The 26,578-nt window shown below is 42.8% G+C and overlaps 1 protein-coding gene across 1 annotated transcript in view; it reads right to left on the reverse strand.

Moving 5' to 3' along the window:
- LOC123774536 (insulin receptor-related protein) overlaps nt 1–26,578 on the reverse strand; it is an 879,124-nt gene that overhangs the window by 179,054 nt on the left and 673,492 nt on the right. The gene's annotated exons all lie outside the window — the stretch shown is intronic.

Here is a 26,578-nt window from a genome sequence, read left to right on the forward strand (position 1 = left end):
ATATATGTCTAACCTAGGCTTGAAACAATCAAGGGATCCTACTTCTATTACGTTACGTGTAATTGGTTCCACAAATCAATAACCTTATTACCGAACCAGTATTTACCAGGGTTTTTCCTAAATCACTATCAACTGCCTCAACTATACTGGAATAATATGATAGCAAATTTGTTAAACATGAACGGCGATTTGTAAAACTATGTTGTGAATCATTTATTAAGATATGTTTTTCAAGATGAAGACGAATGTTATTTGCAACTATCGATTCAGGTAACTTTCCCATAATAAACTTTAGGCTAATTAGCCGATAGTTTGACACAAGTTATCAATCTCCTTTATTGAAAATTGGTACCACATTAGCAACCTTCCATGACTCTTACATTATACCTGATTCTAATGATTTATTAAATATGGTAGACAAAGGCTTGCAAAGCTCCTCTTTGCATTCTTTAAGCACCCTGGGGAAAGCCGTTCGTCTGGCTTGAGTTTCACTATTTGTTTAATGCAACCTTCCTGGTAACAGCTAAATTAGTTAACCTGTCCTCTTCGCCCTGTAATTTAAGCTTTGTCAGTCTTTCTTCATATGACAGGTTTCTAATTTGGAGGATTAATTTTGTCATCCTACGTTGGACGCGTTCTAGTGAATTTATATCCATTCTATAATACGGCGACCAAAACTGAACTGCATAATATAAATGAGGCCCAACCAGAGCAAGATATAGCTGATGATGATTATAGATTAGTAATAAGACACCAGGTGTTATATTACTAATGGTTCGATTAATAAATTCCAGTGTCCTATTTGCCTTATTACGAACATTTATGCATTGATTTTCTCGTTTTAAATTCTTATTAATCGTACTTCCCAGATCCCTTTCGCAATTCGACTTCGCAATTTCAACACCATCTAGCTCGTATCTTGTAACTCTATCTTCATTACCAAGCCTCAAAACCTTGCATTTGTCAGCATTAAACTGCATCTGGCAATGTTTTGACCATTTCAAAACGCTATTTAGATAGTTTTGAAGTAATAGTGAGTCTTTTCCCGTGTTTATTACCATCACGATTTTTGTATCATCGGCAAATTTGCAAATATTGCTGCTCAAACTTAAATCTAAATCATTTATATATATTATAAACTACAGAGGTCCCAGGACAAAGCCTTGAGGCACTCACAACATTTTCCCAGTCTGACTTAACCCCATTTATACTAACTCTGTTTCCTTTGGTATAGCCATGCCCTAATCCAACTTAATTTAACACCTCCAATACCCTGAGCCTCTATCTTTTTAATCAGTGTGTCATGTGGGCACTGAATTAGATGCTTTGCTAAAGTCAAGGTACACAACATCACAAACTTTACCACTATCAACTGCCTCAACTATGCTGGAATAAAATGATAGCAAACTTGTTAAACATGAACAGCGATTTGTAAAACCATGTTGTGAATCATTTATTAATTTATGTTTTTCAAAATGAAGACGAATGGTATTTAAAATTATCAATTCAAGTAACTTTCCCACAATAGACGTTAAGGTAATTGACAGATAGTGTAACGCAAGTGATCTATGTCTTTTATTGAAAATTGGCACCACATTAGCAACCTTCCACTACTCTGGCACTCTGCCAGACTCTAATGATTTATTAAATATGGTAGACAATGGCTCACAAAGCTCCTCTTTGCTTTCTATAAGGACCCTGGCAAATACTTCGTCCGGCCCTGGGGATTTGTTTGGCTTGGGTTTATCTAAGTGTTTAATAACATCCTCCCTGGTAACTGCTAAACTGGTCGAACTGTCCTCGTCCCAACCCCCACACAGACTTGTTCGGTTGAAGGCATAATGTTCAGCTCCTCTTTAGTAAATACAGAGATAAAATATTTATTAAAAATACTACCAACTCTTCGTTATTATCAGTTATCTGACCTGTCTCAGTTTTTAATGGACCTATCCTTTCCCCTAATCTTTGTTCGATATAACTGAAAAAAACTTTAGGATTTGTCTTTGCTTGCCCTGATATGCAAACGTCATAGTTTCTTTTTGCCCTCCTTATATTTTTTTTTTTAAATTTCTAACCAGTTGGACGAATTCTTGTTCTATACTGACTTCCACATTCTTAATCCTTTTGTACCAAGCTCTCTTTGTACTTAAAAAGTTCTTCAGATCCTTTGTTATCCATTTTGGGTCATAACTATTTGATCTATTCAATTTGTATGGTATACTACATTCCTGTGCATTGCTTAAAATATTTTGAAATAAGTTATATTTTGAATCCACACCGAAATCTCTTTTTTACATTATCAATCGCTGGGTTCACGACTTCCTCCAAGACCGGCTCACCCCTCATACCCAGGACTTTCCAGTCTATTTCATCCTAAAAAATTATTTCGCCATTAAAATCCGCATTTCGAAAATCTGGCACTTTAACAGAATTTCCTGGAACAAATCTATTCCATACTATGCTAAATATGATTTCTTTGTGATCACTGTTCCCTAGCTCACTTCCTATATCGATGTCATTAATTTGCGTTTCCTCGTTAGTTAACACTAAGTCTTAAATAATGTTTCCATAAGTTGGTTCCTTAAGGAATCAATCGTCCATTAATTCAAGAAAATCTTTTGCTTCATTATTCCCTGTTCTGTTAAGCCAGTTTATTCCACTAAAATTAAAGTCATCCATGACACAAATAATGTTAGACCTAGATGCTCTAGATATTTAATCCAATAGATGCTTTTTTCCATTCTGTCTAAGTTTGATGGCCTGTATATAACTCCTATTATAAGATTTTAAACTTTTTTTGCTAAATTCTTGTCATATAGTTTCTGTGTATGGCTCAGTTTTGATTCCCTCTTTGAAACTACATTTCAATTTTTCCCTAACATATATGGCTACTTTCCCTCCTTGTCTAATATATCTATCTGTGTGAAATAGTTTAAATCCGTTTATTTGATATTCATCTAATAGTTCTCTGTTTTCTACATTCATCTGTTTCGGTACAGATGAATGTAGAATGCAGCTGTACAAATAGATACAATAATAGCTATTTGTTCTGTGCAGACAAGAGGATTTAAATCGTTTATTTTGTTACTTAGACTCTTACTGTTCGTGTAATATACCTTAAGTATATTGTTATTTTGAGGCCCTTCTCCTTCCCTGTTAATTTACCATTTCTTTTCCCTGCCAACACATACTTTTATTGCCTCCTAATATTTATTTTATTTTATTATCCTCCTTTATTGCCATATCAAGTCCCATTCCAACTGTCTACTAACTGTTTAAACCCAAACAAACTCCTCCAACCACAGGTTCCAACGAGTTGGCAACAGCAACAACCCCCACCCCTAGATAAATGCACCCCATCCCGAGCATATATGCCATTTCTTCCATAAAAGTGTTCCCAGTTAACAATGAATGATACTGCATTTGATTTACAATGTGTGTACTTCTATTACGTTACGCAGTTACTGGTGTCACAAATCAACAACTCTGTTACCGAACCAGTATTTACCCAGGTCTTTCCTAAATATAAACTTATCCAATATATTTCCATTGTTTCTTATTCAGTATTGTGTTGATACTTTTAAGGGGGCATCAGTTCCAAATATGCCCAAAATATACAATCATTGAAAACTCTTTAGATTTCAATCAAACTTTTTTGACGAGTTGTATATACATGAAAAGGGTTTCATCTGGCTCAAGTCTCAGCATCGTAGCATAAATAGGAAGGGAAAAAAATATTGAATTGTGTGTCAAAATTTTTCCAAAATGGTCAAAAATTAACATCAAACACAAGTGTCAACTGAAATCATGTCTATGACTCTCAGCTATCACAATAACATAAATGAAAAAATAATAATAATTAGTTTTATAAAGAAAATTAAGTTAATTTTTTTTTTTTTTTTTTTATTGTATTTTTCTAATTTGTTTATTGGACTATTTACATGAAACTTGTACACCTGACTGCACGTAAGCCTATCTGTAAGAATGCAAATTTTGGAGGAAATTGGTGACATGGGTTGGATGTCACTGTCAACCACAGATGGCAGCACCTTAGACTTTAATTTTTAATGATTCATTTTTAAAGTAACATAAACGTAGTCCCTACTCTTTCATTTTTATTCAATTTACATGAAACTTACATCTTAAATGTAAAGTTTATGTCTCTAAAATCTATCTTATGCCAGCGTTTTTTCCTAAATTCATTTATTGATTTTATAATATCAATAAACACGATATATTTGCATAATTTTTTGGGGGAACTTTGACTATTTGTATTATTAGTAAAACTAAACATATTTTGAAAAATCTGCGGCATCAGATCCTTTATTATATGCCAATGTGTCAGAAAAGTGTCATAGAATGATTATATTTGAAACTTGTGGTTGTAGGGACTTACTGAAAACGTGTAATATTCGTTGAAAAAAAAATTAACTCTACCTTTCTATTCAGGTTGCAGTACTGAAACTTGGAACAATTGCAGCCCTTTTCATATACAACAAAAAAGATTTGTTGATGTGAGAGGATGGTCTCTCAAGATTATCCCACAGCTGACTTGAATGGCTCATTGCAGTGTACAGTGCACCGATCTCGTGCACAAGCCCTATCTCTGTTAACCCTGGATAGTAAACTATCATGTTGGGTATCTCCAGGATGCCCACTTAACCAGGAATACGTTTAAAATACGGAGGCCACCGTATGCCCAAGGGTAAATTAGATACAGGGAAGGTAAGCATACTTACCCACAGGGTCATTGGCGGGTGCGAAGCGTGAGAGAGAGAGAGAGGGGACGCCAGTGAGGCGACAGATCTGACCTCTGGGGTCAGCCTCAACCGGCGCGATGGAGAATAACAACTGTGACGTGGTCGTGACGTGTTCATGACGTCACCTCTGCTACTGATCAAGGAATGATCAATATATTTGGTTCCCGCTCTTTTGCTGAAACGCCATTGGTCAATTATAATCTCTTGTGTGTGTCCCATGAGGAGCCCTGCATTCTCTTGCAAGAGCATTCACGTGAGGGAGCCCATACATAGAGGACGTGTTCTGTTCTGTCTATCGGCCAATAGACTGAACACCGTCCATTCCTCACTGTCAAGTTAAGCTCAGCGTCTTTTCGATATACCAACCTTCACCCGGAATCGCGATCGTGATTATATTGCTTAGAAGCCTAGTGACAAATCAACAGAGTGAAACAGATTGGTATCAGGTAACCCCTGGTGACAAATAGATATCGTCTGTGAGTGACCTAGAGTGAACTATGGTAGTGCCGCCGCCTAAGTAAATCTGTGAGTGACTTTTGCCACAGTGTACCGCTTGGTACCATATAACCTGCAGCCACCACTGTCAAGAGCGTGTAGCAGCCTCAAGCCGCCCCGCCCTGCCTCACTGTACTACGTGACATCACCATCTTACTCACTGCCAGTGCCATCAAGTGTGTGTGCGTGTGTCTGTTAGACATACAGCGTGCCCTCCTGCGAGTACCCTCCGTGTCAAGTACGGTATGTGGGAAAGCCTGTCGCCGAACGAAACCAGCTATCAAGCTACCTACGAGTTCTTGCATAAATGTGCCTGAGTGAGTGAGTGAATAAGAGAGGTAGTCTACCTGTAAGTACAAGATCTTGTCATTGTATTATTGTTTCTGTCTGTGCTGATCTGAGGGATCAACCACAGTTCTCACCTTCTTATACCTGACACAGGTATAGGTGGAGACCTAGACACCCGACGGTGTATGCGTGTTTATGTGTGTGGTATCACGACATTACACTCGTCTGTGAATGTGAGCATGACATACACCACACATTTAGTTATTGTGTGACATTATTATTGTGCATGTTTATTGCCTGTCCCATTGACAGTGCTATTGTAATTTATTGCTCATCATTACCCGAGTATCCGGTTGGAACTCTTGTGATCCCTTTGCATACCGGCAGTTAGCTTTGCCGTGTTAATGATTGGCTGTCAACTGTGTTAAGTTAGGTGTTTCTCCACGAGTGGATACGAGTCGTTTAGCCAGACGTCAAGAGTCTCGCTAATATAACCATAGCTTTGCTGACGCCAATCTAAAGTAAATCAAGCACCCTGTGTATTAGTGGTTAAGTTAGTAAATAAACTACTGTTAAGCTTTATGCGGTGTTTCCGTTGAACCACTTCTGAATACTGCCAACATTACTCAAGCCTTCAGCTCTAAGTGTCTTCAACACCGAGTTGCCTATTATTCACTAAACTATAAATGTGATGAGGACCCTAGGAGTCCCTTAAAGTGTTAAATCATTGAGGAGATTCCAACGATCAACGTGGAGCAGGACCAGGTGAGGCTAGTCTGAGAAGAGACCCTCAAGGACTCTAACTCCACCTTGTTCCCAGGCCCTGTACGGCTGCTCTCGTATTTTCCCTGCTAATTCCGACAGCTTCGTGAAGCGTCTGCCACATGTACATTGGAGACGTACGCAGTGCAGTCGGGAAAGCAAAATAGAAAACCCCACAGTTGACATTGAACAAAGTCTAAAAAACTGACTCGCGGCTCCTTAATTCCCTATTAATATTCCCTTTGTTAAGTCCATTCATCCACTTGTAAACCTCTATCATGTCACCCCTAACTCTTCGCCTTTCTAGAGAATGAAATTTAAGCTTTGTCAATCTTTTCTCATATGAGAGGTTTCTAGTTCGGGGAATTAACTTTGTCATCCTACGCTGGACACGTTCAAGTGAATTATTATCCATTATAGAATTAATATATGAATTAAGGGATCCATCAAATGCATAATAAAGCACAAAAAATAAAAAGGAAGGGGGTGGTAGGAGAAAAGCACACAGAAACTGTATTGGAGGGGATCTAAACATTCCCTCTAATGCGTTATGCGTGGTTTCCTCCGAGGCTATGGGTCCCCCTTCTTCCAGCTAGAGGTGGTACTCCCTTCCATTTTATATATATATATATATATATATATATATATATATATATATATATATATATATATATATATATATATATATATATATATATATATATATATATATATATATATATATATATATATATATATATATATAATTCAGGCTTGTTCGCATTTGTGTTCCTCACGTGTGCCCCAAAGAATGAGGTGATTTGAGAAAATACCATGCCCAAGATTACCAACCGAGTGCTGGCGGGGTGGATGGAAATAGCCTCGGCTACCATCCTCTTTTGTCCGGTCGTGTTGGTCGAGCGGTTAAGGGATCCTGTACGCCAGCAGAGTGCTCCTGGCAGTATGGGATCGAGTCACTTCTTGGGTGTGAGTTTTCAGTTGCATATAGTTCTGGGGACCATTCAGGCTTGTTCGCATATATATATATATATATATATATATATATATATATATATATATATATATATATATATATATATATATATATATATGTATATATATATATGTATATATATATATACATATATATATTAGTATATCTTGGTAGCAGTCTTTCTTTAAACATATGTTGTTAAATATGACCGAAAATGTAAGATTAATAATTCTAACACGAATTTTCTCAATATTTCTTATGTTTCTTTTACTGTCGATGGTAATTGAAAAATCAATTCTCCAAAATTCATTTTTATTTCTAGTCTGACGCAACGCTTGAACGCGTTTTGTAATAACTTGGTGTAAGTATGGTGTTTATAAATCTTGTTTATCTGTATCTTTTGCTACCCAGTCTCCCAATCTTTATGTACCCAATCTGAACATCTTTACCATTGTGATCATTGCTGTCTTATATGTGCTGTCAATCTGCTGTATGGTGTCTATTAACCTTGTTTAAATTACTAATCAAGCTGTCAATGTAATCAATCAGAGCTTTAATATAACAATGTGCTTTAATATACCTACTTATCTCTCTCATCTCATTTTTCTCTTGCAATGTATCTTTATCATTTATCATTTCTGATTGAAATTACCTACTTAAAATTATCTGCTAGATTAAGGACCTGCCCGAAACGCTGCGCGTACTAGTGACTTTACAAGAATGTAAATACTGTACTATCCAATGTATTCTCACAAACCCAATGTACCTTCTTGTATATATAAATAAATAAATTAAATAAAAACTTATTACATTTTCAAAGACTTTAGTTTTCACACACACAACTTTAACCTGAAAACACTAAACAGAGTTTTACTTATGCTAGACACTTAAACAGCTTGTCCTATATACTCGCATTTGGGTGAGGTGATATGTTGCAACAGTTTTGGATGAGGTGAACAAACTTTTGACCAACACAAGACAGAACACGGAACATTGGGTATTAATTGGATAAATGAGAGGGAAGAATGGAAGTAACTGCAAAGGGCCTATTGGCCCATACTTCCTCTTGATGCTTCTATATTGGTACCGAGTCTTGAAGTGGGTAGAATATAGTTTTACATTAATTGGCTGTTGATTGCTGGTGTTGACTTTCTGATGTGTAATGCCTCGCAGATGTCAAGCCGCCTGCTATCGCTGTATCTATCGACGATTTCTGTGTTGTTTGCTAAGACTTCTCTGGTGATGGTCTGGTTGTGGGAAGAGATTATATGTTCCTTAATGGAGCCCTGTTGCTTATGCATTGTTAATCGCCTGGAAAGAGATGTTGTTGTCTTGCCTATATACTAAGTTCTTTGGAGCTTACAGTCCCCAAGTGGGCATTTGAAGGCATAGACGACGTTGGTCTCTTTTTAAGACGTTCTGCTTTGTGTCTGGAGAGTTTTTCATGAGTAGGTTGGCCGTTTTTTTGGTTTTATAGTAAATCGTCAATTGTATCTTCTGATTTTTGTCTGTAGGGATAACGTTCCTAATAACAATATCTTTCAGGACCCTTTCCTCCGTTTTATGAGCTGTGGAAAAGAAGTTCCTGTTAAATAGTCTGATAGGGAGGTACAGGTGTTGTGTTAGTTGACTCTTCAGAGGTTGCATGGCGTTTCACTTTTCTTTTTATGATGTCTTCAAGGAAACCATTGGAGAAGCCGATGTTGACTAGGACCTGCCTTACCCTACAGAGATCTTCATCGACTTGCTTCCATCCTGAGCTGTGGCTGAGAGCACGGTCGACGTAAGCGTTGACAACACTCCTCTTGTACCTGTCTGGGCAGTCACTGTTGGCATTGAGGCACATTCCCATGTTTGTTTCCTTAGTGTAGACCGCAGTGTGGAAACCTCCGCTCCTTTCCATGACTGTTACTTCTAGAAAGGGCAGCTTCCCATTCTTCTCCATCTCGTAAGTAAAAATTAGGATCAACTATCTCTCACTATCACTTCAAGATCAACTTGAAGTGATAGTGAGTCTTCTTCAGTGTTAATTTCCCTTCCGATTTTTGTATCATCGGCAAATTTGCAAATGTTGCTACTCAGACCTGAATCCAAATCATTTATATATATTATAAACAACAGAGGTCCCAAGACAGAGCCTTGAGACACTCCACTCACATCATATTCCCACTCTGACTTAAACCCATTTATACTAACTCTCTGTTTCCTTTGGTACAGCCATGCCTTAGTCCAACTTTATATAGCACCCCCAATATCATGAGCCTCTATCTTTTTAATCAGTCCTTTCATGTGGGACTGTATCAAAAGCTTTGCTAAAGTCAAGGTACACAACATTGGAAACCTTACCACTATCAACTGCCTCAACTATGCTGGAATAAAATGATAACAAATTTGTTAAACATAAACAGCCATTTGTAAAACCATGTTGTGACTCGTTTATTAATTTATGTTTTTCAAGATGAAAATGAATGGTATTTGCAATTATCGATTCAAGTAACTTTCCCACATTAGACGTTAGGCTAATTGACCGATAGTTTGACGCAAGTGATCTATCTTCTTTCTTAAAAATTGGTACCACATTAGCCACCTTACACAACTCTGACACTCTGCCTGACTCTAATGATTTATGGCATAAATATGACTATTTATCACAGCCAAATAGGATAAAATAGGACAGGACAAAATCACCGCCAAAACGATAAACAATCCATAGTTAGTAATATATATAAGAACATAGGAACTTAAGAACAAAAAAACTATTGAAGGTCTAATGGCCTATACTTGGCCGCTCCTGTTAAAATCCACTCAAACTTATTTATATATATTTGACAAACTAACGCTTGAAACAATCAAGGTATCCTATGTCAATTACGTTACCCAGTAATTGGTTAAATTAATCCAATTAAGGTGGCTATTAAACACCTTAAATAGTCATCTTAGCAGCTAAGGATGTAACTTTACTAGCCACAATTCAGAAGTAGGTAATTTAAATAATTTAATGAATTAATTGAGTATACAATAACTTTTAACAAATTTAACTTATAATTACCACTCCTGCTCTATCTGAATTCTAACTAACTACATCCCCCCCCCCCCCTTCCCCCCAACTGCGGGAATTGTGTGGCTCCTGGGTTATACATACAGTCCGCTAAAACTTAGTATTAAATTAATATACAATCCCCTGGAAATTAACCCTAAATAATTAAAAATAGTTTACTTCTTTAAGTGTAATAACTAAGTAATGAAATAAATGAACCACATACCCCACAATGAGAGCATATTTATATGTTTAGGAAAAATATTCATTTATATATAAGATTTATTTGTGGAGTGAATGAGTGGCACATGATAGGGACTGGCTGTGATTTTGAATGGTGGTACTGATTCATATGTGTATTGGAATTATTATTTACTATCAAGGTGATTAAATATATGCACCATAAATTGTGATGAAGTGATTTATTGGCCAATAAGAGGTTATAGACGTATTTATTGTTTGAAGGGCAGAAATTATGTGCAAACTTTACAGACTACCAGTAGGCAAGACAGGCGAGGCTATGGAAAATTTACATTACTGTAGACCTCCTAGTTCAGCCATATACATTGTAATATGTATTATTGTGATTTTCATTGCTGATGTATGAATAAACCTTTCAGTAAATGTTACGACACTTAAGTTAGCATTAGAACTTTCTTGGTGGCCTTGTGAAGAGGTTGGTCTGACTAACCGTTCTGATAGTCTAGCTAACCATAACAATTTGCCAATGGTAATCTGACAAAGATCATTTGTGAGAGCCAGAAGAGGCTGGTTGGGAGACGTCGATAACTACATGGAGCGGCAAAGAACAGCTGGACACATTAAGCCAAGAGTGTGTGCATCTCTCAAGCCGTTGTCTAAGGATCCTCCCACAACCTGACTGGGGCGGCTACCCCAGAACTGTCCAGCAGGTGCACACAGCTGTCCTCTTCCACACAAGAGTTGGATTTGCTTTTTTATTCTTTTTTATTAATGTGACCTTCAAGTTCTTACCTGGTCATTACCTATGGACGTCTCTGAGCCAAGTTTCAGAGACAGTCCTTGTCAGCATTGGGGGAATCTGATCAGGGAGGAGGGAAGGTGGTGAAGGTGAGGGAAGGTGGTGAAGGTGGTGAAGGTGAGGGAAGGTGGTGAAGGTGAGGGAAGGTGAGGGAAGGTGGTGAAGGTGAGGGAAGGTGGTGAAGGTGAGGGAAGGTGAGGGAAGGTGGTGAAGGTGAGGGAAGGTGGTGAAGGAGAGGGAAGGTGAGGGAAGGTGGTGAAGGTGAGGGAAGGTGGTGAAGGTGAGGGAAGGTGGTGAATGTGAGGGAAGGTGGTGAAGGTGAGGGAAGGTGGTGAAGGTGAGGGAAGGTGGTGAATGTGAGGGAAGGTGGTGAAGGTGAGGGAAGGTGGTGAAGGTGAGGGAAGGTGGTGAAGGTGAGGGAAGGTGGTGAAGGTGAGGGAAGGTGGTGAAGGTGAGGGAAGGTGGTGAAGGTGAGGGAAGGTGGTGAAGGTGAGGGAAGGTGGTGAAGGTGAGGGAAGGTGGTGAAGGTGAGGGAAGGTGGTGAATGTGAGGGAAGGTGGTGAAGGTGAGGGAAGGTGGTGAAGGTGAGGGAAGGTGGTGAAGGTGAGGGAAGGTGGTGAAGGAGAGGGAAGGTGGTGAAGGAGAGGGAAGGTGGTGAAGGTGGTGAAGGTGAGGGAAGGTGAGGGAAGGTGGTGAAGGTGAGGGAAGGTGGTGAAGGTGAGGGAAGGTGGTGAAGGTGGTGAAGGTGAGGGAAGGTGGTGAAGGTGAGGGAAGGTGAGGGAAGGTGAGGGAAGGTGGTGAAGGTGAGGGAAGGTGGTGAAGGTGAGGGAAGGTGGTGAAGGTGAGGGAAGGTGGTGAAGGTGAGGGAAGGTGGTGAAGGTGAGGGAAGGTGAGGGAAGGTGGTGAAGGTGAGGGAAGGTGGTGAAGGTGAGGGAAGGTGGTGAAGGTGAGGGAAGGTGGTGAAGGTGAGGGAAGGTGGTGAAGGTGGTGAAGATGAGGGAAGGTGGTGAAGGTGAGGGAAGGTGAGGGAAGGTGGTGAAGGTGAGGGAAGGTGGTGAAGGTGAGGGAAGGTGGTGAAGGTGAGGGAAGGTTGTGAAGGTGAGGGAAGGTGGTGAAGGTGAGGGAAGGTGGTGAAGGAGAGGGAAGGTGAGGGAAGGTGGTGAAGGTGAGGGAAGGTGGTGAAGGTGAGGGAAGGTGGTGAAGGTGGTGAAGGTGAGGGAAGGTGGTGAAGGTGAGGGAAGGTGAGGGAAGGTGAGGGAAGGTGGTGAAGGTGAGGGAAGGTGGTGAAGGTGAGGGAAGGTGAGGGAAGGTGAGGGAAGGTGGTGAAGGTGAGGGAAGGTGGTGAAGGTGGTGAAGGTGAGGGAAGGTGGTGAAGGTGGTGAAGGTGAGGGAAGGTGGTGAAGGTGAGGGAAGGTGGTGAAGGTGAGGGAAGGTGAGGGAAGGTGAGGGAAGGTGGTGAAGGTGAGGGAAGGTGGTGAAGGTGAGGGAAGGTGGTGAAGGTGAGGGAAGGTGGTGAAGGTGAGGGAAGGTGGTGAAGGTGGTGAAGGTGAGGGAAGGTGGTGAAGGTGAGGGAAGGTGGTGAAGGTGAGGGAAGGTGGTGAAGGTGAGGGAAGGTGGTGAAGGTGGTGAAGGTGAGGGAAGGTGGTGAAGGTGAGGGAAGGTGAGGGAAGGTGAGGGAAGGTGGTGAAGGTGAGGGAAGGTGGTGAAGGTGAGGGAAGGTGGTGAAGGTGAGGGAAGGTGGTGAAGGTGAGGGAAGGTGGTGAAGGTGAGGGAAGGTGAGGGAAGGTGAGGGAAGGTGGTGAAGGTGAGGGAAGGTGGTGAAGGTGAGGGAAGGTGGTGAAGGTGAGGGAAGGTGGTGAAGGTGAGGGAAGGTGAGGGAAGGTGAGGGAAGGTGGTGAAGGTGAGGGAAGGTGGTGAAGGTGAGGGAAGGTGGTGAAGGTGAGGGAAGGTGGTGAAGGTGAGGGAAGGTGAGGGAAGGTGAGGGAAGGTGGTGAAGGTGGTGAAGGTGAGGGAAGGTGGTGAAGGTGGTGAAGGTGAGGGAAGGTGGTGAAGGTGAGGGAAGGTGAGGGAAGGTGAGGGAAGGTGAGGGAAGGTGAGGGAAGGTGAGGGAAGGTGGTGAAGGTGAGGGAAGGTGGTGAAGGTGAGGGAAGGTGAGGGAAGGTGAGGGAAGGTGGTGAAGGTGAGGGAAGGTGGTGAAGTGAGGGAAGGTGGTGAAGGTGAGGGAAGGTGGTGAAGGTGAGGGAAGGTGGTGAAGGTGAGGGAAGGTGGTGAAGGTGAGGGAAGGTGGTGAAGGTGAGGGAAGGTGGTGAAGGTGAGGGAAGGTGGTGAAGGTGAGGGAAGGTGGTTAAGGTGAGGGAAGGTGGTGAAGGTGAGGGAAGGTGAGGGAAGGTGAGGGAAGGTGGTGAAGGTGAGGGAAGGTGGTGAAGGTGAGGGAAGGTGGTGAAGGTGAGGGAAGGTGGTGAAGGTGAGGGAAGGTGGTGAAGGTGAGGGAAGGTGGTGAAGGTGAGGGAAGGTGGTGAAGGTGAGGGAAGGTGGTGAAGGTGAGGGAAGGTGGTGAAGGTGAGGGAAGGTGAGGGAAGGTGAGGGAAGGTGGTGAAGGTGAGGGAAGGTGGTGAAGGTGAGGGAAGGTGGTGAAGGTGAGAGAAGGTGGTGAAGGTGAGGGAAGGTGAGGGAAGGTGAGGGAAGGTGAGGGAAGGTGGTGAAGGTGAGGGAAGGTGGTGAAGGTGAGGGAAGGTGGTGAAGATGAGGGAAGGTGGTGAAGGTGAGGGAAGGTGGTGAAGGTGAGGGAAGGTGGTGAAGGTGAGGGAAGGTGGTGAAGGTGAGGGAAGGTGAGGGAAGGTGAGGGAAGGTGGTGAAGGTGAGGGAAGGTGGTGAAGGTGAGGGAAGGTGGTGAAGGTGAGGGAAGGTGGTGAAGGTGAGGGAAGGTGAGGGAAGGTGAGGGAAGGTGGTGAAGGTGAGGGAAGGTGGTGAAGGTGAGGGAAGGTGGTGAAGGTGAGGGAAGGTGGTGAAGGTGAGGGAAGGTGGTGAAGGTGAGGGAAGGTGAGGGAAGGTGAGGGAAGGTGGTGAAGGTGAGGGAAGGTGGTGAAGTTGAGGGAAGGTGGTGAAGGTGAGGGAAGGTGGTGAAGGTGAGGGAAGGTGGTGAAGGTGAGGGAAGGTGGTGAAGGTGAGGGAAGGTGGTGAAGGTGAGGGAAGGTGGTGAAGGTGAGGGAAGGTGGTTAAGGTGAGGGAAGGTGGTGAAGGTGAGGGAAGGTGAGGGAAGGTGAGGGAAGGTGGTGAAGGTGAGGGAAGGTGGTGAAGGTGAGGGAAGGTGGTGAAGGTGAGGGAAGGTGGTGAAGGTGAGATATAGGTAGTTTAGATGATTAAAGTGAAGATAGTGTGTAGGAGAGGTTATCGTGAGAGGATTTCGGGGCTTAGTGTCCCCACGGCCCGGTCCTCGACCAGGCTTCCACCCCCAGGAAGCAGCCGGTCACAGGTGACTAACTCCCAGGTACCTATTTACTGCTAGGTAACAGGAGCATCAGGGTGGAAGAAACTCTGCCTATTGTTTCTTGCCGGCGCCCGGGATCGAACCCGGGACCACAGGATCACGCGTGCAGTGTTCTGTCCGCTCAGCCACCGGCTCAGGTGGTGAAGGAGAAGGTGAATGTGAATTACGAGGTGGTTACATTGATGTAAATAGTGCGCGTTAAAGATGGCTACGCTGATGAGTTAGTTTAGTTTAGTTCATTTATTATGCACCCCATACCCATCTTGTGGGCGGTAGTGGAAAGGGTTACAGAGGCACATAATGGGCTCAGGGACTGAACCCCACAATTCATTTAGCTAAGCAAGTTATGATGAAGATAGTATGTAGTGAAAATGTGAGGACATTCAATATTTATCTTAAAATTATACTTTTAGATCTGTACGTTATGTAATATATCAAAAGCACTGTAGGATGGCTATTGACAGTCTGAAAATATAAGCTTTTGTTTCCAGGAAAAAATCTAGTATCCTTCATCTCTGTAAATTTTAAAGATATATTGAATGGTTTTCCTTTTTATCCATAAATCTCTTTATTGATTTTTTATAATAAAAGACTGGAAACTGATACTCTATTTTACCATTATGCAAGTTTATAAGACACTTGCGGAGTACAGTATATTGTTTATTACAGTGCTGCAGTAACTGGTCGTGACGTAACAGTGCTGCAGTAACTGGTCGTGACGTAACAGTGCTGCAGTAACTGGTCGTGACGTAACAGTGCTGCAGTAACTGGTCGTGACGTAACAGTGCTGCAGTAACTGGTCGTGACGTAACAGTGCTGCAGTAACTGGTCGTGACGTAACAGTGCTGCAGTAACTGGTCGTGACGTAACAGTGCTGCAGTAACTGGTCGTGACGTAACAGTGCTGCAGTAACTGGTCGTGACGTAACAGTGCTGCAGTAACTGGTCGTGACGTAACAGTGCTGCAGTAACTGGTCGTGACGTAACAGTGCTGCAGTAACTGGTCGTGACGTAACAGTGCTGCAGTAACTGGTCGTGACGTAACAGTGCTGCAGTAACTGGTCGTGGCGTAACAGTGCTGCAGTAACTGGTCGTGGCGTAACAGTGCTGCAGTAACTGGTCGTGACGTAACAGTGCTGCAGTAACTGGTCGTGACGTAACAGTGCTGCAGTAACTGGTCGTGACGTAACAGTGCTGCAGTAACTGGTCGTGACGTAACAGTGCTGCAGTAACTGGTCGTGGCGTAACAGTGCTGCAGTAACTGGTCGGGCCGTAACAGTGCTGCAGTAACTGGTCGGGCCGTAACAGTGCTGCAGTAACTGGTCGTGACGTAACAGTCCTGTAGTAACTGGTCGTGACGTAACAGTCCTGCAGTAACTGGTCGTGACGTAACAGTCCTGCAGTAACTGGTCGTGACGTAACAGTCCTGCAGTAACTGGTCGTGACGTAACAGTGCTGCAGTAACTGGTCGTGACGTAACAGTGCTGCAGTAACTGGTCGTGACGTAACAGTGCTGTAGTAACTGGTCGGGCCGTAACAGTCCTGCAGTAACTGGTCGTGACGTAACAGTCCTGCAGTAACTGGTCGTGACGTAACAGTGCTGCAGTAACTGGTCGGGCCGTAACAGTGCTGCAGTAACTGGTCGGGCCGTAACAGTGCTGCAGTAACTGGTCGTGACGTAACAGTCCTGTAGTAACTGGTCGGGCCGTAACAGTCCTGTAGTAACTGGTCGGGCCGTAACAGTGCTGTAGTAACTGGTCGGGCCGTAACAGTGCTGTAGTAACTGGTCGTGACGTAACAGTGCTGCAGTAACTGGTCGTGGCGTAACAGTGCTGTAGTAACTGGTCGGGCCGTAACAGTGCTGTAGTAACTGGTCGGGCCGTAACAGTCCTGTAGTAACTGGTCGGGCCGTAACAGTGCTGTAGTAACTGGTCGGGCCGTAACAGTGCTGTAGTAACTGGTCGTGACGTAACAGTGCTGCAGTAACTGGTCGTGACGTAACAGTGCTGCAGTAACTGGTCGTGGCTTAACAGTGCTGTAGTAACTGGTCGGGCCGTAACAGTGCTGTAGTAACTGGTCGGGCCGTAACAGTCCTGTAGTAACTGGTCGGGCCGTAACAGTGCTGCAGTAACTGGTCGGGACGCAACAGTGCTGTAGTAACTGGTCGTGACGTAACAGTCCTGTAGTAACTGGTCGGGCCGTAACAGTGCTGCAGTAACTGGTCGGGCCGTAACAGTGCTGCAGTAACTGGTCGTGACGTAACAGTGCTGTAGTAACTGGTCGTGACGTAACAGTCCTGTAGTAACTGGTCGGGCCGTAACAGTCCTGTAGTAACTGGTCGGGACGCAACAGTCCTGTAGTAACTGGTCGGGCCGTAACAGTGCTGTAGTAACTGGTCGGGCCGTAACAGTGCTGTAGTAACTGGTCGGGACGCAACAGTGCTGTAGTAACTGGTCGGGCCGTAACAGTCCTGTAGAAACTGGTCGGGCCGTAACAGTGCTGTAGTAACTGGTCGGGCCGTAACAGTGCTGCAGTAACTGGTCGGGACGCAACAGTCCTGTAGTAACTGGTCGGGCAGTAACAGTGCTGTAGTAACTGGTCGGGCCGTAACAGTGCTGTAGTAACTGGTCGGGACGCAACAGTGCTGTAGTAACTGGTCGGGCCGTAACAGTCCTGTAGAAACTGGTCGGGCCGTAACAGTGCTGTAGTAACTGGTCGGGACGTAACAGTGCTGTAGTAACTGGTCGGGCCGTAACAGTGCTGCAGTAACTGGTCGGGCCGTAACAGTGCTGTAGTAACTGGTCGGGACGTAACAGTGCTGTAGTAACTGGTCGGGACGTAACAGTGCTGTAGTAACTGGTCGGGCCGCAACAGTCCTATAGTAACTGGTCGGGCCGTAACAGTGCTGTAGTAACTGGTCGGGCCGTAACAGTGCTGTAGTAACTGGTCGGGACGCAACAGTGCTGTAGTAACTGGTCGAGCCGTAACAGTGCTGCAGTAACTGGTCGGGCCGTAACAGTGCTGTAGTAACTGGTCGGGACGCAACAGTCCTGTAGTAACTGGTCGGGACGTAACAGTGCTGCAGTAACTGGTCGGGCCGTAACAGTCCTGTAGTAACTGGTCGGGACGCAACAGTCCTGTAGTAACTGGTCGGGCCGTAACAGTCCTGTAGAAACTGGTCGGGCCGTAACAGTGCTGTAGTAACTGGTCGGGACGTAACAGTGCTGTAGTAACTGGTCGGGCCGTAACAGTGCTGCAGTAACTGGTCGGGCCGTAACAGTGCTGTAGTAACTGGTCGGGACGTAACAGTGCTGTAGTAACTGGTCGGGCCGCAACAGTCCTGTAGTAACTGGTCGGGCCGTAACAGTGCTGTAGTAACTGGTCGGGCCGTAACAGTGCTGTAGTAACTGGTCGGGACGCAACAGTGCTGTAGTAACTGGTCGAGCCGTAACAGTGCTGCAGTAACTGGTCGGGCCGTAACAGTGCTGTAGTAACTGGTCGGGACGCAACAGTCCTGTAGTAACTGGTCGGGACGTAACAGTGCTGCAGTAACTGGTCGGGCCGTAACAGTCCTGTAGTAACTGGTCTGGACGCAACAGTCCTGTAGTAACTGGTCGGGCCGTAACAGTGCTGTAGTAACTGGTCGAGCCGTAACAGTGCTGCAGTAACTGGTCGGGACGTAACAGTGCTGTAGTAACTGGTCGGGCCGTAACAGTGCTGCAGTAACTGGTCGTGGCGTAACAGTGTTGTAGTAACTGGTCGGGCCGTAACAGTGCTGCAGTAACTGGTCGGGCCGTAACAGTGCTGCAGTAACTGGTCGGGCCGTATCAGTGCTGCAGTAACTGGTCGTGGCGTAACAGTGCTGCAGTAACTGGTCGGGCCGTAACAGTGCTGTAGTAACTGGTCGGGCCGTAACAGTGCTGCAGTAACTGGTCGGGCCGTAACAGTGCTGCAGTAACTGGTCGGGCCGTAACAGTGCTGCAGTAACTGGTCGGGCCGTAACAGTGCTGCAGTAACTGGTCGGGACGTAACAGTGCTGCAGTAACTGGTCGGGCCGTAACAGTGCTGTAGTAACTGGTCGGGACGCAACAGTCCTGTAGTAACTGGTCGGGCCGTAACAGTGCTGTAGTAACTGGTCGAGCCGTAACAGTGCTGCAGTAACTGGTCGGGCCGTAACAGTGCTGCAGTAACTGGTTGGGCCGTAACAGTGCTGCAGTAACTGGTCGTGGCGTAACAGTGCTGTAGTAACTGGTCGGGCCGTAACAGTGCTGTAGTAACTGGTCGGGACGCAACAGTGCTGCAGTAACTGGTCGGGCCGTAACAGTGCTGCAGTAACTGGTCGGGCCGTAACAGTGCTGCAGTAACTGGTCGGGCCGTAACAGTGCTGTAGTAACTGGTCGGGCCGTAACAGTCCTGTAACACTGAGTATTGCTTGATTGATTGTTGCCTCCGGAGGCTGCTAGTTTATTGTGCACCCCATACTCATCCGGTGAGCGGTAGCGCAAAAGGGATTACAGAGGGCACAAATGGTCTTTATCAGACCTCAACGGAGATCATTACAGTAACAATTACATCTATCCTTCACACCTTATAATTACAATGTCACCTAGTTACAGGGAATGTTCTATTTCAAGCGCTATATCTTTACAGTAAATCATTGTACATTTATGGTAAGTCTTATCGCTATTACATAGTTGTTTGAGCAATGGAGATATTACAGTCATAGGGGAGCTGCTGTTTGTTATTATTGGTCCTCACAATACACTACTTGCTTCTTAATGTCATATGTTGTTTATCTACTGGAAGCAAAATATGGTTACAGTGCAAGGATTTCAGGTATTTTATTATTAGCAATAAATTTAAATTTATTATTTTAAATAAATTTATTTAAATTCAAAATTTAAAAAAATAATTTATATAAATTAAAAATTTATTTAATAATTTATCTAAATTCAAAATTAAAAAATCTTTTATTTAAATTAAAAAACAAATATTTTATTTAAATTAAAAATGTAATTAACGTGAGTTTTAGATTATCACTAAATGGCTCAATTGTATTAGAGTCCAAGTTACAATGTTCGAGTGTGTGTCCCTGTCTTTGTCCACACACTTTGTACTTTACTTCACCTAGATCCCTATACAAGCCCAACTGCCAGAGATTCTTGTAGCCAAGTCGTATTCGAGTTGTGACTACGTCTGTTAGTCTGCTGTTGTTGTTACTTGCCCCATACACATGTTTTACTTCACACATTTCATTATGGTGAACAATGGACCTGCCAGTTCCAGTTTGCATTGTTCTACTTTCTTCAAATTCATCCAAGAGTTCTCGTCTCATGACACTTTTAAGGGACCTATTTGGGAATTCAAGATTCCGTTCAACACTGTCTTTATTTACTGCAACCTTAGCAAGGGCGTCAACTTTATTCTGCAGGCCAATGTGAGAGGGAATCCACAACATTTTTATATTACCCTCTTGTTAAGTCCAATAGTAACCGGTCCTGTGTTTGCGTTGAACCTTGTCCGGTTATAAAGAACTATGTTGAACAGACCACACACTAGAAGGTGAAGGGACGATGACGTTTCAGTCCGTCCTGGACCCTTCTCAAGTCGAATTGAGAATGGTCAATCGACTTGAGAATGGTCAGGACGGACCGAAACGTCATCGTCCCTTCGCCTTCTAGTGTGTGGTCTGGTCAACATACTTTAGCCACGTTATTGTGACTCATCGCCTGCATAAAGAACTATAAACTATTTTAATAACGTTTACCATCCAATAAAATAATATATTAAAATTATAATCTTGTTTAGACTCATTATTCCTACAAAAATATTAGTTTAAAAATTAATTTGCAATTTAGTTTTCCAGAGAAATTAAAATGTGAACAAAACATGAAGAGAACAAATATGGAGATTACAATTTGTGATTGGAATCACAAATTGAGAAAGTTATGTATATTTTTTTCGTTCGGACAATATTGGTAAAACATTTTGGACAACTTAAACAAATACAGTAACAAATACATAAATCTATATTATGCCTCAGTTGTCCGTGTGGAGCGGGCACACACGTGCACCTTTGACCAAGTACACCCAAGTGTTCTCTTATAGTTAACACAGGCCATGTTGACCGAAAGTTTCGAGACTATTTCCTAACTTTAACATAATATGTAAAATAAAAATGTTGCTGTGATTGTGTTAAACTTATAACGAAACTGATCTTAGTCATAAGAGAATATAATACGCGATTATTGTTCCAGAAAACGAGAATATTTACCGCGTAATTAATATCTCGCTCCAAAATGTAATTGATGAGTTTCATATAAAAACACTCAGTCTTCGGACTATAAATACAATAAGTGCAGGGAAGGAGAAGGATTAGCCATACATTAATTCGGAGCCGAAAGAGGTGACGACTGTGATCCCGAGTTTTGAATACTAAAAATTTATCTTGTGGAGTTGTGCAGTTCAGATTATCATCATCGTTTCCAGGAGCTCATTGTTCACTTCAGTATTATTTGGTTAGAGCTCTTCCATTTATATATATATATGTATATATATATATATATATATATATATATATATATATATATATATATATATATATATATATATATATATATATATATATATATATATATATATATATATATATATATATATATATATATATTAGTATATTTTGGTAGCAGTCTTTCCTGTAGACATATTTTATTAAATATGACCGAAAAAGTAAGATTAATAATTCTAACACGAATTTTCTCAATCTTTCGTACATTATGCTTCACTGTTGGAGGTAAATCAAAAATCACTTCTCCAAAATTCATTTTTATTTCTAGTCTGACGCGACACGGGCGCGTTTCGTAAAACTTATTACATTTTCAAAGACTTCACAAATACACAACTGATTAGAACTTGCGTTTCCCTGATTTTATATCTACATTTGAGTGAGGTGGGAAGGGTGATGTGGCATTACATTTGAGTAAGGTGGGAAGGATGATGTGGCATTAGAGGATATTAATAGGGTATTAAAAGTATCAACACAAGACAGAACACGAAACAATGGATATTGAATAGAAGTGTTTGTAGAAAGCCTATTGGTCCATATTTCTTGATGCTTCTATATTGGAGCGGAGTCTTGAGGTGGGTAGAATATAGTTGTGCAATAATTGGCTGTTGATTGCTGGTGTTGACTTCTTGATGTGTAGTGCCTCGCAAACGTCGAGCCGCCTGCTATCGCTGTATCTATCGATGATTTCTGTGTTGTTTACTAGGATTTCTCTGGCGATGGTTTGGTTATGGGAAGAGATTATATGTTCCTTAATGGAGCCCTGTTGTTTATGCATCGTTAAACGCCTAGAAAGAGATGTTGTTGTCTTGCCTATATACTGGGTTTTTTGGAGCTTACAGTCCCCAAGTGGGCATTTGAAGGCATAGACGACGTTAGTCTCTTTTAAAGCGTTCTGTTTCGTGTCTGGAGAGTTTCTCATGAGTAGGCTGGCCGTTTTTCTGGTTTTATAGTAAATCGTCAGTTGTATCCTCTGATTTTTGTCTGTAGGGATAACGTTTCTATTAACAATATCTTTCAGGACCCTTTCCTCTGTTTTATGAGCTGTGGAAAAGAAGTTCCTGTAAAATAGTCTAATAGGGGGTATAGGTGTTGTGTTAGTTGTCTCTTCGGAGGTTGCATGGCTTTTCACTTTCCTTCTTATGATGTCTTCGATGAAACCATTGGAGAAGCCGTTATTGACTAGAACCTGCCTTACCCTACAGAGTTCTTCGTCGACTTGCTTCCATTCTGAGCTATGGCTGAGAGCACGGTCGACGTATGCGTTAACAACACTCCTCTTGTACCTGTCGGGGCAGTCGCTGTTGGCATTTAGGCACATTCCTATGTTTGTTTCCTTTGTGTAGACTGCAGTGTGGAAACCTCCGCCCTTTTCCATGACTGTTACATCTAGAAAAGGCAGCTTCCCATCCTTTTCCGTCTCGTAAGTGAAACGCAGCACGGAACTCTGCTCAAATGCCTCCTTCAGCTCCTGCAGATGTCTGACATCAGGTACCTGTGTAAAAATGTCGTCAACATACCTGCAGTATATGGCCGGTTTCAAGTTCATGTCGACTAAGACTTTTTGCTCGATGGTACCCATGTAGAAGTTTGCAAACAGGACACCTAGGGGAGAACCCATAGCGACCCCATCTACTTGCTTATACATGTGCCCATCCGGGCTCAAGAAGGGTGCCTCTTTAGTACAAGCTTGGAGTAGTTTCCTCAGAATACTTTCTGGCATGTCAAGAGGAGTACAGGCTGGATCACGATACACTCTGTCGGCTATCATTCCGATTGTCTCGTCCACAGGCACGTTGGTAAACAGAAGTTGGTACAGAAGCACCATACTGTCCCCCGAGCTTAGAGCGGCAGCTAAAAGCCTTCGTGAGAACAAGGAGATAGTTGTCAGGAGAGGTGACAAGTCGCCAATATATGTCATTCTTAAAAAAGACGAATATCTGGCGAAAATGAACATCATACTCTCTGACCAAACTAAGTTCCAAAGGGTAACGAAGGACACTACAGCCGAATTAAAAGCAAAGGTCAACAAACTGATCGAAACTGTGAACGCCAAGAAATCCGGACTCCACCTGCCAAAGATCATTGGGGAATATAAACCTGGATATGCGTATGGAAATGTCAAGACGCACAAGCCTGGAAACCCACTTCGGCCAATCATTAGCCAGATACCCACACCCACGTACAGATTGGCGAAGCGACTCAACGGCCTGCTGACTCCTTATGTTCCTTGCGCCTTCAGCCTGAAGTCTCCAAAGGAATTTGTGGACTTACTGCGGGGCGCACGGGCCACAGGGATAAGAGCCTCGTTGGACGTAGAATCGCTGTTTACCAACGTACCTGTGGACGAGACAATCGGAATGATAGCCGACAGAGTGTATCGTGATCCAGCCTGTACTCCTCTTGACATGCCAGAAAGTATTCTGAGGAAACTACTCCAAGCTTGTACTAAAGAGGCACCCTTCTTGAGCCCGGATGGGCACATGTATAAGCAAGTAGATGGGGTCGCTATGGGTTCTCCCCTAGGTGTCCTGTTTGCAAACTTCTACATGGGTACCATCGAGCAAAAAGTCTTAGTCGACATGAACTTGAAACCGGCCATATACTGCAGGTATGTTGACGACATTTTTACACAGGTACCTGATGTCAGACATCTGCAGGAGCTGAAGGAGGCATTTGAGCAGAGTTCCGTGCTGCGTTTCACTTACGAGACGGAAAAGGATGGGAAGCTGCCTTTTCTAGATGTAACAGTCATGGAAAAGGGCGGAGGTTTCCACACTGCAGTCTACACAAAGGAAACAAACATAGGAATGTGCCTAAATGCCAACAGCGACTGCCCCGACAGGTACAAGAGGAGTGTTGTTAACGCATACGTCGACCGTGCTCTCAGCCATAGCTCAGAATGGAAGCAAGTCGACGAAGAACTCTGTAGGGTAAGGCAGGTTCTAGTCAATAACGGCTTCTCCAATGGTTTCATCGAAGACATCATAAGAAGGAAAGTGAAAAGCCATGCAACCTCCGAAGAGACAACTAACACAACACCTATACCCCCTATTAGACTATTTTACAGGAACTTCTTTTCCACAGCTCATAAAACAGAGGAAAGGGTCCTGAAAGATATTGTTAATAGAAACGTTATCCCTACAGACAAAAATCAGAGGATACAACTGACGATTTACTATAAAACCAGAAAAACGGCCAGCCTACTCATGAGAAACTCTCCAGACACGAAACAGAACGCTTTAAAAGAGACTAACGTCGTCTATGCCTTCAAATGCCCACTTGGGGACTGTAAGCTCCAAAAAACCCAGTATATAGGCAAGACAACAACATCTCTTTCTAGGCGTTTAACGATGCATAAACAACAGGGCTCCATTAAGGAACATATAATCTCTTCCCATAACCAAACCATCGCCAGAGAAATCCTAGTAAACAACACAGAAATCATCGATAGATACAGCGATAGCAGGCGGCTCGACGTTTGCGAGGCACTACACATCAAGAAGTCAACACCAGCAATCAACAGCCAATTATTGCACAACTATATTCTACCCACCTCAAGACTCCGCTCCAATATAGAAGCATCAAGAAATATGGACCAATAGGCTTTCTACAAACACTTCTATTCAATATCCATTGTTTCGTGTTCTGTCTTGTGTTGATACTTTTAATACCCTATTAATATCCTCTAATGCCACATCATCCTTCCCACCTTACTCAAATGTAATGCCACATCACCCTTCCCACCTCACTCAAATGTAGATATAAAATCAGGGAAACGCAAGTTCTAATCAGTTGTGTATTTGTGAAGTCTTTGAAAATGTAATAAGTTTTACGAAACGCGCCCGTGTCGCGTCAGACTAGAAATAAAAATGAATTTTGGAGAAGTGATTTTTGATTTACCTCCAACAGTGAAGCATAATGTACGAAAGATTGAGAAAATTCGTGTTAGAATTATTAATCTTACTTTTTCGGTCATATTTAATAAAATATATATATATATATATATATATATATTAGTATATTTTGGTAGCAGTCTTTCCTGTAGACATATATTATTAAATATGACCGAAAAAGTAAGATTAATAATTCTAACACGAATTTTCTCTATCTTTCTTACGTTTCTTTTCACTGTTGATGGTAATTCAAAGATCAATTCTCCAAAATTCATTTTTATTTCTAGTCTGACGCGACACTTGAGCGCGTTTCGTTAAACTTATTACATTTTCAAAGACTTTAGTTTACAAACACACAACTGAAACCTAATAGAGCTTTGCACATCTTCGAGTTTATATCTGCATTTGGGTGAGGTGGATGAGGTGAATTCGAACTTTCAACAATGGGTATTAAATTCAAACACAAAACAGAACACGAAACAATGGGTATTGAATGGAAGTAATTGTAGAAAGCCTATTGGTCCATATTTCTTGATGCTTCTATATTGGAGCGGAGTCTAGAAGTGGGTAGAATATAGTTGTGCATTAATTGGCTGTTGATTGCTGGTGTTGACTTCTTGATGTGTAGTGCCTCGCAGACGTCAAACCGCCTGCTATCGCTGTATCTATCGATGATTTCTGTGTTGTTTGCTAAGATTTCCCTGGTGATGGTTTGTTTGTGGGAAGAGATTATATGTTCCTTAATGGAGCCCTGTTGCTTATGCATCGTTAAACGCCTGGAAAGAGATGTTGTTGTCTTGCCTATATACTGGGTTTTTTTAGGCTTACAGTCCCCAAGAGGGCATTTGAAGGCATAGACGACGTTGGTCTCTTTTAAAGCGTTCTGCTTTGTGTCTGGAGAGTTTCTCATGAGTAGGCTGGCCGTTTTTCTGGTTTTATAGTAAATCTTCAGTTGTATCTTCTGATTTTTGTCTGTAGGGATTACACTAAGGAAACAAACATAGGAATGTGCCTGAATGCCAACAGTGACTGCCCGGACAGGTACAAGAGGAGTGTTGTTAACGCTTATGTCGACTGTGCCCTCAGCCATAGCTCAGAATGGAAGCAAGTCGAAGAAGAACTCTGTAGGGTAAGGCAGGTCCTAGTCAACAACGGCTTCTCCAATGGTTTCGTGGAAGACATCATAAGAAGGAAAGTGAAACGCCATGCAACCTTTGAAGAAACAACTAACACAACACCTATACCCCCTATTAGACTATTTTACAGGAACTTTTTTTCCACAGCCCATAAAACGGAGGAAAGGGTCCTGAAAGATA

This window comes from Procambarus clarkii, chromosome 51, assembly GCF_040958095.1.
Source record: "Procambarus clarkii isolate CNS0578487 chromosome 51, FALCON_Pclarkii_2.0, whole genome shotgun sequence".
Taxonomy (NCBI): domain Eukaryota; kingdom Metazoa; phylum Arthropoda; class Malacostraca; order Decapoda; family Cambaridae; genus Procambarus; species Procambarus clarkii.